Below are 15469 nucleotides of genomic sequence, written 5' to 3'. Positions count from 1 at the left end.
TTTTTCTATGTACACGCATGGAATATGTAATAGGGTTGCAGAATTTTGACTTGACAGAATGGGTTTTTAGCTTAAGGGTGTGTAGATGAAATGCAAGGTGTGTAAGTATGTGTTCATGGAGTGCTTCAAGTGTAAAATCTATATGATTTGTGCAGTTAAAGTGCTAATTTTGCCTACGAGAAAGAGAAGTACTACAGAAGAATTATAAAGGATTGGCACATTGTCTGCCTTTGCTGATGACACAGTTGGCTAATTTGTGAAGCATTGGTCTATTAAGTTGCAGAGTGTGGTTGAACTTGGTTAGGAGACTTGTTTCTGTGTCCTGCTGAAGACAAGGACGGCTTGATACCACTGTCAAAGCCCAGTTTATTGAGAAAAGCATCCAGGAAAGAAGAAGTGTTGAGTCGAAAGTGGTTCTCCTCCAATTTCTCTCCACTTGCTCGAAATGCAGAGCCTCCATTATAGCACAGAACAGAGTGTTAAAGTCGGGGATGGAAGAGGATGAAAATGGGAAGTTTACTTATGGAGAGAACTGAGAAATGTCCTGTGTGCAGACACCAGTGTTTGACGATTGAATACATTTAAATAATGCCTCTAGACTGCAAGTGTTTATCTGTGCCTCAGATGCCTAATGGATAAGGCACTGGCCTCCTAAGCCAGGGATTGTGGGTTCAAGTCCCATCTGAGGTGAAAACCAATATCCGCTCTTACTTTTCCAGAAAAATGTATATATTTATAACATGCTTCCGCTCAGAAGCTTATGAGGTATTAGGAACTTTGAAATGGTACCATTTTACTTCTGTACTCTTCAGGGTCATGTTGGTGTTCTGAAACTACAAAGTAGATTTTTAAACACCTATCTTTGTCAGATGCAACTTTGACCCGGCAGAAGATATTCCTTTGGAAAAAATTATTTGAATTGGATTGGTGTAACTGTTGTTTCTAGAGGTGGTGACAGGCTTTCTGCTACTTGAATAGGGCAAGTCAGGATTCATGAAACGTATACAACCTTTGAGCGTGTGTAAATTGGCATATCCAGAAAGGAGCAGTTTTTACTACTGTCAAAACAGTTTCTCTCCACCTCTAGAAATATCCAGAGCTATGTAAAGCATACAACTGAGCTTTATTCTCATGAAGAAAGAGGTTTAAATGCAAAAAAGAAAACAAAAGCTTATCGTACTGGTGACATTTTCATTATATAGATTCCAAAAGAGTGCTTTAATTGAAAGGAGCTGAAAACAGACAATGGGATGTAAACCTAAATAACTATCAATATCATATTTCCACTCCTTGCATACCACCTACATTATAAAAATAAGCACAGCAGGACATATGACCGCGTGGCCTAATGGATAAGGCGTCTGACTTTGGATCAGAAGATTGAGGGTTCGAGTCCCTTCGTGGTCGGTTTTTGCCAATGGTCACACAACTCAGATTTCCATTCAGAATGGAAGCAGGCTCTTCCAATACTCTTATAGCCATCATATTCTCATTCCTAATTATTCATGAAGTGGAGTACATACTGCACAGTCATTTAGATTGCATCTTCAGCCTAAAATCTTGTTCATGTTGGTGGCATTAAGAAGTGCTTCTATGTACACGCACGGAATATGTAATAGGGTTGCAGAATTTTGACTTGACAGAATGGGGTTTTAGCTTAAGGGTGTGTAGATGAAATGCAAGGTGTGTAAGTATGTGTTCATGGAGTGCTTCAAGTGTAAAATCTGTATGATTTGTGCAGTTAAAGTGCTAATTTTGCCTACGAGAAAGAAAAGTACTACAGAAGAATTATAAAGGATTGGCACATTGGCTGCCTTTGCTGATGACACAGTTGGCTAATTTGTGAAGCATTGGTGTATTAAGTTGCAGAGTGTGGTTGAACCTGGTTAGGAGACTTGGTGCCTGTTTCTGTGTCCTGCTGAAGACAAGGACGGCTTGATACCACTGTCAAAGCCCAGTTTATTGAGAAAAGCATCCAGGAAAGAAGAAGTGTTGAGTCGAAAGTGGTTCTCCTCCAATTTCTCTCCACTTGCGCGAAATGCAGAGCCTCCATTATAGCACAGAAAAGAGTGTTAAAGTCGGGGATGGAAGAGGATGAAAATGGGAAGTTTACTTATAGAGAGAACTGAGAAATGTCCTGTGTGCAGACACCAGTGTTTGACGATTGAATACATTTAAATAATGCCTCTAGACTGCAAGTGTTTATCTGTGCCTCAGTGGCCTAACGGATAAGGCACTGGCCTCCTAAGCCAGGGATTGTGGGTTTGAGTCCCATCTGAGGTGAAAACCAATATCCACTCTTACTTTTCCAGAAAAATTGATATATTTATTACATGCTTCCGCTCAGAAGCTTATGTGGTATTAGGAACTTTGAAATGGTACCATTTTACTTCTGTACTCTCCGGACTCATGTTGGTGTTCTGAAACTACAAAGTAGATTTTTAAACACCTATCTTTGTCAGATGCAACTTTGACCCAGCAGAAGATATTCCTTTGGAAAAAATGATTTGAATTGGATTGGTGTAACTGTTGTTTCTAGAGGTGGTGACAGGCTTTCAGCTACTTGAATAGGGCAAGTCAGGATTCATGAAACACATACAACCTTTGAGCGTGTGTAAATTGGCATATCCAGAAAGGAGCAGTTTGTACTACTGTCAAAACAGTTTCTCTCCACTTCTGGAAATATCCAGAGCTATGTAAAGCATACAACTGAGCTTTAATCTCATGAAGAAAGAGGTTTAAATGCAAAAAAGAAAACAAAAGCTTATCGTACTGGTGACATTTTCATTATATAGATTCCAAAAGAGTGCTTTAATTGAACGGAGCTGAAAACACACAATGGGATGTAAACCTAAATAACTATCAATATCATATTTCCCATCCTTGCATACCACCTACATTATAAAAATAAGCACAGCAGGACATATGACCGCGTGACCTAATGGATAAGGCGTCTGACTTCGGATCAGAAGATTGAGGGTTCGAGTCCCTTCGTGGTCGGTTTTTGCCAATGGTCACACAACTCAGATTTCCATTCAGAATGGAAGCAGGCTCTTCCAATACTCTTATAGCCATCATGTTCTCATTCCTAATTATTCATGAAGTGGAGTACATACTGCACAGTCATTTAGATTGCATCTTCAGCCTAAAATCATCTTGTTCATGTTAGTGGCATTAAGAAGTGCTTCTATGTACACGCATGGAATATGTAATAGGGTTGCAGAATTTTGACTTGACAGAATGGGTTTTTAGCTTAAGGGTGTGTAGATGAAATGCAAGGTGTGTAAGTATGTGTTCATGGAGTGCTTCAAGTGTAAAATCTATATGATTTGTGCAGTTAAAGTGCTAATTTTGCCTACGAGAAAGAGAAGTACTACAGAAGAATTATAAAGGATTGGCACATTGTCTGCCTTTGCTGATGACACAGTTGGCTAATTTGTGAAGCATTGGTCTATTAAGTTGCAGAGTGTGGTTGAACTTGGTTAGGAGACTTGTTTCTGTGTCCTGCTGAAGACAAGGACGGCTTGATACCACTGTCAAAGCCCAGTTTATTGAGAAAAGCATTCAGGAAAGAAGAAGTGTTGAGTCGAGAGGGGTTCTCCTCCAATTTCTCTCCACTTGCTCGAAATGCAGAGAGTCCATTATAGCACAGAACAGAGTGTTAAAGTCGGGGATGGAAGAGGATGAAAATGGGAAGTTTACTTATGGAGAGAACTGAGAAATGTCCTGTGTGCAGACACCAGTGTTTGACGATTGAATACATTTAAATAATGCCTCTAGACTGCAAGTGTTTATCTGTGCCTCAGAGGCCTAATGGATAAGGCACTGGCCTCCTAAGCCAGGGATTGTGGGTTCGAGTCCCATCTGAGGTGAAAACCAATATCCACTCTTCCTTTTCCAGAAAAAGTTATATATTTATTACATGCTTCCGCTCAGAAGCTTATGTGGTATTAGGAACTTTGAAATGGTACCATTTTACTTCTGTACTCTTCAGAGTCATGTTGGTGTTCTGAAACTACAAAGTAGATTTTTAAACACCTATATTTGTCAAATGCAACTTTGACCCGGCAGAAGATATTCCTTTGGAAAAAATTATTTGAATTGGATTGGTGTAACTGTTGTTTCTAGAGGTGGTGACAGGCTTTCAGCTACTTGAATAGGGCAAGTCAGGATTCATGAAACGTATACAACCTTTGAGCGTGTGTAAATTGGCATATCCAGAAAGGAGCAGTTTTTACTACTGTCAAAACAGTTTCTCTCCACTTCTAGAAATATCCAGAGCTATGTAAAGCATACAACTGAGCTTTATTCTCATGAAGAAAGAGGTTTAAATGCAAAAAAGAAAACAAAAGCTTATCGTACTGGTGACATTTTCATTATATAGATTCCAAAAGAGTGCTTTATTTGAAAGGAGCTGAAAAAACACAATGGGATGTAAACCTAAATAACTATAAATATCATATTTCCCATTCTTTCATACCACCTACATTATAAAAATAAGCACAGCAGGACATATGACCGCGTGGCCTAATGGATAAGGCGTCTGACTTCGGATCAGAAGATTGAGGGTTCGAGTCCCTTCGTGGTCGGTTTTTGCCAATGGTCACACAACTCAGCTTTCCATTCAGAATGGAAGCAGGCTCTTCCAATACTCATATAGCCATCATGTTCTCATTCCTAATTATTCATGAAGTGGAGTACATACTGCACAGTCATTTAGATTGCATCTTCAGCCTAAAATCTTGTTCATGTTAGTGGCATTAAGAAGTGCTTCTATGTACACGCACTGAATATGTAATAGGGTTGCAGAATTTTGACTTGACAGAATGGGTTTTTAGCTTAAGGGTGTGTAGATGAAATGCAAGGTGTGTAAGTATGTGTTCATGGAGTGCTTCAAGTGTAAAATCTGTATGATTTGTGCAGTTAAAGTGCTAATTTTGCCTACGAGAAAGAAAAGTACTACAGAAGAATTATAAAGGATTGGCACATTGGCTGCCTTTGCTGATGACACAGTTGGCTAATTTGTAAAGCATTGGTATATTAAGTTCCAGAGTGTGGTTGAACTTGGTTAGGAGACTTGGTGCCTCTTTCTGTGTCCTGCTGAAGACAAGGACGGCTTGATACCACTGTCAAAGCCCAGTTTATTGAGAAAAGCATCCAGGAAAGAAGAAGTGTTGAGTCGAAAGTGGTTCTCCTCCAATTTCTCTCCACTTGCTCGAAATGCAGAGCCTCCATTATAGCACAGAACAGAGTGTTAAAGTCGGGGATGGAAGAGGATGAAAATGGGAAGTTTACTTATGGAGAGAACTGAGAAATGTCCTGTGTGCAGACACCAGTGTTTGACGATTGAATACATTTAAATAATGCCTCTAGACTGCAAGTGTTTATCTGTGCCTCAGTGGCCTAATGGATAAGGCACTGGCCTCCTAAGCCAGGGATTGTGGGTTTGAGTCCCATCTGAGGTGAAAACCAATATCCGCTCTTACTTTTCCAGAAAAATGTATATATTTATAACATGCTTCCGCTCAGAAGCTTATGAGGTATTAGGAACTTTGAAATGGTACCATTTTACTTCTGTACTCTTCAGGGTCATGTTGGTGTTCTGAAACGACAAAGAAGATTTTTAAACACCTATCTTTGTCAGATGCAACTTTGACCCGACAGAAGATATTCCTTTGGAAAAAATGATTTGAATTGGATTGGTGTAACTGTTGTTTCTAGAGGTGGTGACAGGCTTTCAGCTACTTGAATAGGGCAAGTCAGGATTCATGAAACGTATACAACCTTTGAGCGTGTGTAAATTGGCATATCCAGAAAGGAGCAGTTTTTACTACTGTCAAAACAGTTTCTCTCCACTTCTAGAAATATCCAGAGCTATGTAAAGCATACAACTGAGCTTTATTCTCATGAAGAAAGAGGTTTAAATGCAAAAAAGAAAACAAAAGCTTATCGTACTGGTGACATTCTCATTATATAGATTCCAAAAGAGTGCTTTAATTGAAAGGAGCTGAAAAAACACAATGGGATGTAAACCTAAATAACTATCAATATCATATTTCCCATCCTTGCATACCACCTACATTATAAAAATAAGCACAGCAGGACATATGACTGCGTGGCCTAATGGATAAGGCGTCTAACTTCGTATCACAAGATTGAGGGTTCGAGTCCCTTCGTGGTCGGTTTTTGCCAATGGTCACACAACTCTGCTTTCCATTCAGAATGGAAGCAGGCTCTACCAATACTCTTATAGCCATCATGTTCTCATTCCTAATTATTCATGAAGTGGAGTACATACTGCACAGTCATTTAGATTGCATCTTCAGCCTAAAATCTTGTCCATGTTAGTGGCATTAAGAAGTGCTTCTATGTACATGCACTGAATATGTAATAGGGTTGCAGAATTTTGACTTGACAGAATGTGTTTTAGCTTAAGGGTGTGTAGATGAAATGCAAGGTGTGTAAGTATGTGTTCATGGAGTGCTTCAAGTGTAAAAATCTGTATGATTTGTGCAGTTAAAGTGCTAATTTTGCCTACGAGAAAGAAAAGTACTACAGAAGAATTATAAAGGATTGGCACATTGGCTGCCTTTGCTGATGACACAGTTGGCTAATTTGTAAAGCATTTGTCTATTAAGTTGCAGAGTGTGGTTGAACTTGGTTAGGAGACTTGGTGCCTGTTTCTGTGTCCTGCTGAAGACAAGGACGGCTTGATACCACTGTCAAAGCCCAGTTTATTGAGAAAAACATCCAGGAAAGAAGAAGTGTTGAGTCGAAAGTGGATCTCCTCCAATTTCTCTCCACTTGCTCGAAATGCAGAGCCTCCATTATAGCACAGAACAGAGTGTTAAAGTCGGGGATGGAAAAGGATGAAAATGGGAAGTTTACTTATGGAGAGAACTGAGAAATGTCCTGTGTGCAGACACCAGTGTTTGACGGTTGAATACATTTATATAATGCCTCTAGACTGCAAGTGTTCATCTGTGCCTCAGTGGCCTAATGGATAAGGCACTGGCCTCCTAAGCCAGGAATTGTGGGTTCGAGTCCCATCTGAGGTGAAAACCAATATCCACTCTTACTTTTCCAGAAAAATTGATATATTTATTACATGCTTCCGCTCAGAAGCTTATGTGGTATTAGGAACTTTGAAATGGTACCATTTTACTTCTGTACTCTTCAGAGTCATGTTGGTGTTCTGAAACTACAAAGTAGATTTTTAAACACCTGTCTTAGTCAGATGCAACTTTGACCCGGCAGAAGATATTCCTTTGGAAAAAATGATTTTAATTGGATTGGTGTAACTGTTGTTTCTAGAGGTGGTGACAGGCTTTCAGCTACTTGAATAGGGCAAGTCAGGATTCATGAAACGTATACAACCTTTGAGCGTGTGTAAATTGGCATATCCAGAAAGGAGCAGTTTTTACTACTGTCAAAACAGTTTCTCTCCACTTCTAGAAATATCCAGAGCTATGTAAAGCATACAACTGAGCTTTATTCTCATGAAGAAAGAGGTTTAAATGCAAAAAAGAAAACAAAAGCTTATCGTACTGGTGACATTCTCATTATATAGATTCCAAAAGAGTGCTTTAATTGAAAGGAGCTGAAAACAGACAATGGGATGTAAACCTAAATAACTATCAATATCATATTTCCCATCCTTGCATACCACCTACATTATAAAAATAAGCACAGCAGGACATATGACTGCGTGGCCTAATGGATAAGGCGTCTGACTTTGGATCAGAAGATTGAGGGTTCGAGTCCCTTCGTGGTCGGTTTTTGCCAATGGTCACACAACTCAGATTTCCATTCAGAATGGAAGCAGGCTCTTCCAATACTCTTATAGCCATCATATTCTCATTCCTAATTATTCATGAAGTGGAGTACATACTGCACAGTCATTTAGATTGCATCTTCAGCCTAAAATCTTGTTCATGTTGGTGGCATTAAGAAGTGCTTCTATGTACACGCACGGAATATGTAATAGGGTTGCAGAATTTTGACTTGACAGAATGGGGTTTTAGCTTAAGGGTGTGTAGATGAAATGCAAGGTGTGTAAGTATGTGTTCATGGAGTGCTTCAAGTGTAAAATCTGTATGATTTGTGCAGTTAAAGTGCTAATTTTGCCTACGAGAAAGAAAAGTACTACAGAAGAATTATAAAGGATTGGCACATTGGCTGCCTTTGCTGATGACACAGTTGGCTAATTTGTGAAGCATTGGTCTATTAAGTTGCAGAGTGTGGTTGAACCTGGTTAGGAGACTTGGTGCCTGTTTCTGTGTCCTGCTGAAGACAAGGACGGCTTGATACCACTGTCAAAGCCCAGTTTATTGAGAAAAGCATCCAGGAAAGAAGAAGTGTTGAGTCGAAAGTGGTTCTCCTCCAATTTCTCTCCACTTGCGCGAAATGCAGAGCCTCCATTATAGCACAGAAAAGAGTGTTAAAGTCGGGGATGGAAGAGGATGAAAATGGGAAGTTTACTTATGGAGAGAACTGAGAAATGTCCTGTGTGCAGACACCAGTGTTTGACGATTGAATACATTTAAATAATGCCTCTAGACTGCAAGTGTTTATCTGTGCCTCAGTGGCCTAACGGATAAGGCACTGGCCTCCTAAGCCAGGGATTGTGGGTTTGAGTCCCATCTGAGGTGAAAACCAATATCCACTCTTACTTTTCCAGAAAAATTGATATATTTATTACATGCTTCCGCTCAGAAGCTTATGTGGTATTAGGAACTTTGAAATGGTACCATTTTACTTCTGTACTCTCCGGACTCATGTTGGTGTTCTGAAACTACAAAGTAGATTTTTAAACACCTATCTTTGTCAGATGCAACTTTGACCCAGCAGAAGATATTCCTTTGGAAAAAATGATTTGAATTGGATTGGTGTAACTGTTGTTTCTAGAGGTGGTGACAGGCTTTCAGCTACTTGAATAGGGCAAGTCAGGATTCATGAAACACATACAACCTTTGAGCGTGTGTAAATTGGCATATCCAGAAAGGAGCAGTTTGTACTACTGTCAAAACAGTTTCTCTCCACTTCTGGAAATATCCAGAGCTATGTAAAGCATACAACTGAGCTTTAATCTCATGAAGAAAGAGGTTTAAATGCAAAAAAGAAAACAAAAGCTTATCGTACTGGTGACATTTTCATTATATAGATTCCAAAAGAGTGCTTTAATTGAACGGAGCTGAAAACACACAATGGGATGTAAACCTAAATAACTATCAATATCATATTTCCCATCCTTGCATACCACCTACATTATAAAAATAAGCACAGCAGGACATATGACCGCGTGACCTAATGGATAAGGCGTCTGACTTCGGATCAGAAGATTGAGGGTTCGAGTCCCTTCGTGGTCGGTTTTTGCCAATGGTCACACAACTCAGATTTCCATTCAGAATGGAAGCAGGCTCTTCCAATACTCTTATAGCCATCATGTTCTCATTCCTAATTATTAATGAAGTGGAGTACATACTGCACAGTCATTTAGATTGCATCTTCAGCCTAAAATCATCTTGTTCATGTTAGTGGCATTAAGAAGTGCTTCTATGTACACGCATGGAATATGTAATAGGGTTGCAGAATTTTGACTTGACAGAATGGGTTTTTAGCTTAAGGGTGTGTAGATGAAATGCAAGGTGTGTAAGTATGTGTTCATGGAGTGCTTCAAGTGTAAAATCTATATGATTTGTGCAGTTAAAGTGCTAATTTTGCCTACGAGAAAGAGAAGTACTACAGAAGAATTATAAAGGATTGGCACATTGTCTGCCTTTGCTGATGACACAGTTGGCTAATTTGTGAAGCATTGGTCTATTAAGTTGCAGAGTGTGGTTGAACTTGGTTAGGAGACTTGTTTCTGTGTCCTGCTGAAGACAAGGACGGCTTGATACCACTGTCAAAGCCCAGTTTATTGAGAAAAGCATTCAGGAAAGAAGAAGTGTTGAGTCGAGAGGGGTTCTCCTCCAATTTCTCTCCACTTGCTCGAAATGCAGAGAGTCCATTATAGCACAGAACAGAGTGTTAAAGTCGGGGATGGAAGAGGATGAAAATGGGAAGTTTACTTATGGAGAGAACTGAGAAATGTCCTGTGTGCAGACACCAGTGTTTGATGATTGAATACATTTAAATAATGCCTCTAGACTGCAAGTGTTTATCTGTGCCTCAGTGGCCTAATGGATAAGGCACTGGCCTCCTAAGCCAGGGATTGTGGGTTTGAGTCCCATCTCAGGTGAAAACCAATATCCACTCTTACTTTTCCAGAAAAATTGATATATTTATTACATGCTTCCGCTCAGAAGCTTATTTGGTATTAGGAACTTTGAAATGGTACCATTTTACTTCTGTACTCTTCAGAGTCATTAATGGTGTTCTGAAACTACAAAGTAGATTTTTAAACACCTATCTTTGTCAGATGCAACTTTGACCCGGCAGAAGATATTCCTTTGGAAAAAATGATTTGAATTGGATTGGTGTAACTGTTGTTTCTAGAGGTGGTGACAGGCTTTCAGCTACTTGAATAGGGCAAGTCAGGATTCATGAAACACATACAACCTTTGAGCGTGTGTAAATTGGCATATCCAGAAAGGAGCAGTTTGTACTACTGTCAAAACGGTTTCTCTCCACTTCTGGAAATATCCAGAGCTATGTAAAGCATACAACTGAGCTTTAATCTCATGAAGAAAGATGTTTAAATGCAAAAAAGAAAACAAAAGCTTATCGTACTGGTGACATTTTCATTATATAGATTCCAAAAGAGTGCTTTAATTGAAAGGAGCTGAAAACACACAATGGGATGTAAACCTAAATAACTATCAATATCATATTTCCCATCCTTGCATACCACCTACATTATAAAAATAAGCACAGCAGGACATATGACCGCGTGGCCTAATGGATAAGGCGTCTGACTTCGGATCAGAAGATTGAGGGTTCGAGTCCCTTCGTGGTCGGTTTTTGCCAATGGTCACACAACTCATATTTCCATTCAGAATGGAAGCAGGCTCTTCCAATACTCTTATAGCCATCATGTTCTCATTCCTAATTATTCATGAAGTGGAGTACATACTGCACAGTCATTTAGATTGCATCTTCAGCCTGAAATCTTGTTCCTGTTAGTGGCATTAAGAAGTGCTTCTATGTACACGCATGGAATATGTAATAGGGTTGCAGAATTTTGACTTGACAGAATGGGTTTTTAGCTTAAGGGTGTGTAGATGAAATGCAAGGTGTGTAAGTATGTGTTCATGGAGTGCTTCAAGTGTAAAATCTATATGATTTGTGCAGTTAAAGTGCTAATTTTGCCTACGAGAAAGAGAAGTACTACAGAAGAATTATAAAGGATTGGCACATTGTCTGCCTTTGCTGATGACACAGTTGGCTAATTTGTGAAGCATTGGTCTATTAAGTTGCAGAGTGTGGTTGAACTTGGTTAGGAGACTTGGTGCCTGTTTCTGTGTCCTGCTGAAGACAAGGACGGCTTGATACCACTGTCAAAGCCCAGTTTATTGAGAAAAGCATCCAGGAAAGAAGAAGTGTTGAGTCGAAAGTGGTTCTCCTCCAATTTCTCTCCACTTGCTCGAAATGCAGAGCCTCCATTATAGCACAGAACAGAGTGTTAAAGTCGGGGATGGAAGAGGATGAAAATGGGAAGTTTACTTATGGAGAGAACTGAGAAATGTCCTGTGTGCAGACACCAGTGTTTGACGATTGAATACATTTAAATAATGCCTCTAGACTGCTAGTGTTTATCTGTGCCTCAGTGGCCTAATGGATAAGGCACTGGCCTCCTGAGCCAGGGATTGTGGGTTCGAGTCCCATCTGAGGTGAAAACCAATATCCGCTCTTACTTTTCCAGAAAAATGTATATATTTATAACATGCTTCCGCTCAGAAGCTTATGAGGTATTAAGAACTTTTAAATGGTACCATTTTACTTCTGCACTCTTCAGGGTCATGTTGGTGTTCTGAAACTACAAAGTAGACTTTTAAACACCTATCTTTGTCAGATGCAACTTTGACCCGGCAGAAGATATTCCTTTGGAAAAAATGATTTAAATTGGATTGGTGTAACTGTTGTTTCTAGAGGTGGTGACAGGCTTTCAGCTACTTGAATAGGGCAAGGCAGGATTCATGAAACGTATACAACCTTTGAGCGTGTGTAAATTGGCATATCCAGAAAGGAGCAGTTTGTACTACTGTCAAAACAGTTTCTCTCCACTTCTGGAAATATCCAGAGCTATGTAAAGCATACAACTGAGCTTTAATCTCATGAAGAAAGAGGTTTAAATGCAAAAAAGAAAACAAAAGCTTATCGTACTGGTGACATTCTCATTATATAGATTCCAAAAGAGTGCTTTAATTGAAAGGAGCTGAAAAAACACAATGGGATGTAAACCTAAATAACTATCAATATCATATTTCCCATCCTTGCATACTACCTACATTATAAAAATAAGCACAGCAGAACATATGACCGCGTGGCCTAATGGATAAGGTGTCTGACTTCGGATCAGAAGATTGAGGGTTCAAGTCCCTTCGTGGTCGGTTTTTGCCAATGGACACACAACTCAGCTTTCCGTTCCGAATGGAAGCAGGCTCTTCCAATACTCTTATAGCCATCATGTTCTCATTCCTAATTATTCATGAAGTGGAGTACATACTGCACAGTCATTTAGATTGCATCTTCAGCCTAAAATCTTGTCCATGTTAGTGGCATTAAGAAGTGCTTCAATGTACACGCACTGAATATGTAATAGGGTTGCAGAATTTTGACTTGACAGAATGGGTTTTTAGCTTAAGGGTGTGTAGATGAAATGCAAGGTGTGTAAGTATGTGTTCATGGAGTGCTTCAAGTGTAAAAATCTGTATGATTTGTGCAGTTAAAGTGCTAATTTTGCCTACGAGAAAGAAAAGTACTACAGAAGAATTATAAAGGATTGGCACATTGGCTGCCTTTGCTGATGACACCGTTGGCTAATTTGTAAAGCATTGGTCTATTAAGTTGCAGAGTGTGGTTGAACTTGGTTAGGAGACTTGGTGCCTGTTTCTGTGTCCTGCTGAAGACAAGGACGGCTTGATACCACTGTCAAAGCCCAGTTTATTGAGAAAAGCATCCAGGAAAGAAGAAGTGTTGAGTCGAAAGTGGTTCTCCTCCAATTTCTCTCCACTTGCTCGAAATGCAGAGCCTCCATTATAGCACAGAACAGAGTGTTAAAGTAGGGAATGGAAGAGGATGAAAATGGGAAGTTTACTTATGGAGAGAACTGAGAAATGTCCTGTGTGCAGACACCAGTGTTTGACGATTGAATACATTTATATACTGCCTCTAGACTGCAAGTGTTTATCTGTGCCTCAGTGGCCTAATGGATAAGGCACTGGCCTTCTAAGCCAGGGATTGTGGGTTCGAGTCCCATCTGAGGTGAAAACAAACATCCACTATTACTTTTCTAGAAACATTTATATATTTATTACATGCTTCCGCTCAGAAGCTTATGAGGTATTAGGAACTTTGAAATGGTACCATTTTACTTCTGTACTCTCCAGACTCATGTTGGTGTTCTGAAACTACAAAGTAGATTTTTAAACACCTATCTTTGTCAGATGCAACTTTGACCCAGCAGAAGATATTTCTTTGGAAAAAATGATTTGAATTGGATTGGTGTAACTGTTGTTTCTAGAGGTGGTGACAGGCTTTCAGCTACTTGAATAGGGCCAGGCAGGATTCATGAAACGTATACAACCTTTGAGCATGTGTAAATTGGCATATCCAGAAAGGAGCAGTTTGTACTACTGTCAAAACAGTTTCTCTCCACTTCTGGAAATATCCAGAGCTATGTAAAGCATACAACTGAGCTTTAATCTCATGAAGAAAGAGGTTTAAATGCAAAAAAGAAAACAAAAGCTTATCGTACTGGTGACATTTTCATTATATAGATTCCAAAAGAGTGCTTTAATTGAAAGGAGCTGAAAACACACAATGGGATGCAAACCTAAATAACTATCAATATCATATTTCCCATCCTTGCATACCACCTACATTATAAAAATAAGCAAAGCAAGACATATGACCGCGTGGCCTAATGGATAAGGCGTCTGACTTCGGATCAGAAGATTGAGGGTTCGAGTCCCTTCGTGGTCGGTTTTTGCCAATGGTCACACAACTCAGATTTCCATTCAGAATGGAAGCAGGCTCTTCCAATACTCTTATAGCCATCATGTTCTCATTCCTAATTATTCATGAAGTGGAGTACATACTGCACAGTCATTTAGATTGCATCTTCAGCCTAAAATCTTGTTCATGTTAGTGGCATTAAGAAGTGCTTCTATGTACACGCACTGAATATGTAATAGGGTTGCAGAATTTTGACTTGACAGAATGGGTTTTTAGCTTAAGGGTGTGTAGATGAAATGCAAGGTGTGTAAGTATGTGTTCATGGAGTGCTTCAAGTGTAAAAATCTGTATGATTTGTGCAGTTAAAGTGCTAATTTTGCCTACGAGAAAGAGAAGTACTACAGAAGAATTATAAAGGATTGGCACATTGGCTGCCTTTGCTGATGACACAGTTGGCTAATTTGTGAAGCATTGGTCTATTAAGTTGCAGAGTGTGGTTGAAATTGGTTAGGAGACTTGGTGCCTGTTTCTGTGTCCTGCTGAAGACAAGGACGGCTTGATACCACTGTCAAAGCCCAGTTTATTGAGAAAAGCATTCAGGAAAGAAGAAGTGTTGAGTCGAGAGGGGTTCTCCTCCAATTTCTCTCCACTTGCTCGAAATGCAGAGAGTCCATTATAGCACAGAACAGAGTGTTAAAGTCGGGGATGGAAGAGCATGAAAATGGGAAGTTTACTTATGGAGAGAACTGAGAAATGTCCTGTGTGCAGACACCAGTGTTTGACGATTGAATACATTTAAATAATGCCTCTAGACTGCAAGTGTTTATCTGTGCCTCAGTGGCCTAATGGATAAGGCACTGGCCTCCTAAGCCAGGGATTGTGGGTTCGGGTCCCATCTGAGGTGAAAACCAATATCCACTCTTACTTTTCCAGAAAAATTGATATATTTATTACATGCTTCCGCTCAGAAGCTTATGTGGTATTAGGAACTTTGAAATGGTACCATTTTACTTCTGTACTCTTCAGAGTCATGTTGGTGTTCTGAAACTACAAAGTAGATTTTTAAACACCTATCTTTGTCAGATGCAACTTTGACCCGGCAGAAGATATTCCTTTGGAAAAAATTATTTGAATTGGATTGGTGTAACTGTTGTTTCTAGAGGTGGTGACAGGCTTTCTGCTACTTGAATAGGGCAAGTCAGGATTCATGAAACGTATACAACCTTTGAGCGTGTGTAAATTGGCATATCCAGAAAGGAGCAGTTTTTACTACTGTCAAAACAGTTTCTCTCCACCTCTAGAAATATCCAGAGCTATGTAAAGCATACAACTGAGCTTTATTCTCATGAAG

At 39.6% G+C, this 15469-nt stretch overlaps 16 non-coding genes across 16 annotated transcripts; all 16 read left to right on the top strand.

The window, feature by feature from the left end:
• Nucleotides 1-1334: 1334 nt before the first annotated feature.
• TRNAQ-UUG (transfer RNA glutamine (anticodon UUG)) lies at nucleotides 1335-1407 on the top strand. The gene has a single exon. It is a non-coding gene; the product is annotated as a tRNA-Gln (tRNA).
• An 803-nt stretch (nucleotides 1408-2210) lies between these two features.
• On the top strand, nucleotides 2211-2283 carry TRNAR-CCU (transfer RNA arginine (anticodon CCU)). The gene has a single exon. It is a non-coding gene; the product is annotated as a tRNA-Arg (tRNA).
• A 644-nt stretch (nucleotides 2284-2927) lies between these two features.
• On the top strand, nucleotides 2928-3000 carry TRNAR-UCG (transfer RNA arginine (anticodon UCG)). Its single transcript has one exon. It is a non-coding gene; the product is annotated as a tRNA-Arg (tRNA).
• Nucleotides 3001-3799: 799 nt separating this feature from the next.
• TRNAR-CCU (transfer RNA arginine (anticodon CCU)) lies at nucleotides 3800-3872 on the top strand. Its single transcript has one exon. It is a non-coding gene; the product is annotated as a tRNA-Arg (tRNA).
• Nucleotides 3873-4516: 644 nt separating this feature from the next.
• Nucleotides 4517-4589, top strand: TRNAR-UCG (transfer RNA arginine (anticodon UCG)). The gene has a single exon. It is a non-coding gene; the product is annotated as a tRNA-Arg (tRNA).
• An 803-nt stretch (nucleotides 4590-5392) lies between these two features.
• TRNAR-CCU (transfer RNA arginine (anticodon CCU)) lies at nucleotides 5393-5465 on the top strand. The gene has a single exon. It is a non-coding gene; the product is annotated as a tRNA-Arg (tRNA).
• Nucleotides 5466-6985: 1520 nt separating this feature from the next.
• TRNAR-CCU (transfer RNA arginine (anticodon CCU)) lies at nucleotides 6986-7058 on the top strand. Its single transcript has one exon. It is a non-coding gene; the product is annotated as a tRNA-Arg (tRNA).
• A 644-nt stretch (nucleotides 7059-7702) lies between these two features.
• Nucleotides 7703-7775, top strand: TRNAQ-UUG (transfer RNA glutamine (anticodon UUG)). The gene has a single exon. It is a non-coding gene; the product is annotated as a tRNA-Gln (tRNA).
• An 803-nt stretch (nucleotides 7776-8578) lies between these two features.
• On the top strand, nucleotides 8579-8651 carry TRNAR-CCU (transfer RNA arginine (anticodon CCU)). Its single transcript has one exon. It is a non-coding gene; the product is annotated as a tRNA-Arg (tRNA).
• A 644-nt stretch (nucleotides 8652-9295) lies between these two features.
• On the top strand, nucleotides 9296-9368 carry TRNAR-UCG (transfer RNA arginine (anticodon UCG)). Its single transcript has one exon. It is a non-coding gene; the product is annotated as a tRNA-Arg (tRNA).
• Nucleotides 9369-10885: 1517 nt separating this feature from the next.
• Nucleotides 10886-10958, top strand: TRNAR-UCG (transfer RNA arginine (anticodon UCG)). The gene has a single exon. It is a non-coding gene; the product is annotated as a tRNA-Arg (tRNA).
• An 803-nt stretch (nucleotides 10959-11761) lies between these two features.
• Nucleotides 11762-11834, top strand: TRNAR-CCU (transfer RNA arginine (anticodon CCU)). The gene has a single exon. It is a non-coding gene; the product is annotated as a tRNA-Arg (tRNA).
• Nucleotides 11835-12478: 644 nt separating this feature from the next.
• On the top strand, nucleotides 12479-12551 carry TRNAR-UCG (transfer RNA arginine (anticodon UCG)). Its single transcript has one exon. It is a non-coding gene; the product is annotated as a tRNA-Arg (tRNA).
• An 804-nt stretch (nucleotides 12552-13355) lies between these two features.
• On the top strand, nucleotides 13356-13428 carry TRNAR-UCU (transfer RNA arginine (anticodon UCU)). Its single transcript has one exon. It is a non-coding gene; the product is annotated as a tRNA-Arg (tRNA).
• Nucleotides 13429-14072: 644 nt separating this feature from the next.
• Nucleotides 14073-14145, top strand: TRNAR-UCG (transfer RNA arginine (anticodon UCG)). Its single transcript has one exon. It is a non-coding gene; the product is annotated as a tRNA-Arg (tRNA).
• Nucleotides 14146-14949: 804 nt separating this feature from the next.
• TRNAR-CCU (transfer RNA arginine (anticodon CCU)) lies at nucleotides 14950-15022 on the top strand. Its single transcript has one exon. It is a non-coding gene; the product is annotated as a tRNA-Arg (tRNA).
• The last annotated feature ends 447 nt before the right edge of the window (nucleotides 15023-15469 follow it).

This window comes from Lissotriton vulgaris, chromosome 5 (genome assembly GCF_964263255.1).
Source record: "Lissotriton vulgaris chromosome 5, aLisVul1.2, whole genome shotgun sequence".
Classification (NCBI taxonomy): domain Eukaryota; kingdom Metazoa; phylum Chordata; class Amphibia; order Caudata; family Salamandridae; genus Lissotriton; species Lissotriton vulgaris.
Note: the sequence above shows the minus strand (reverse complement) of the source record. Positions and strands in the feature narration are given on the sequence as shown.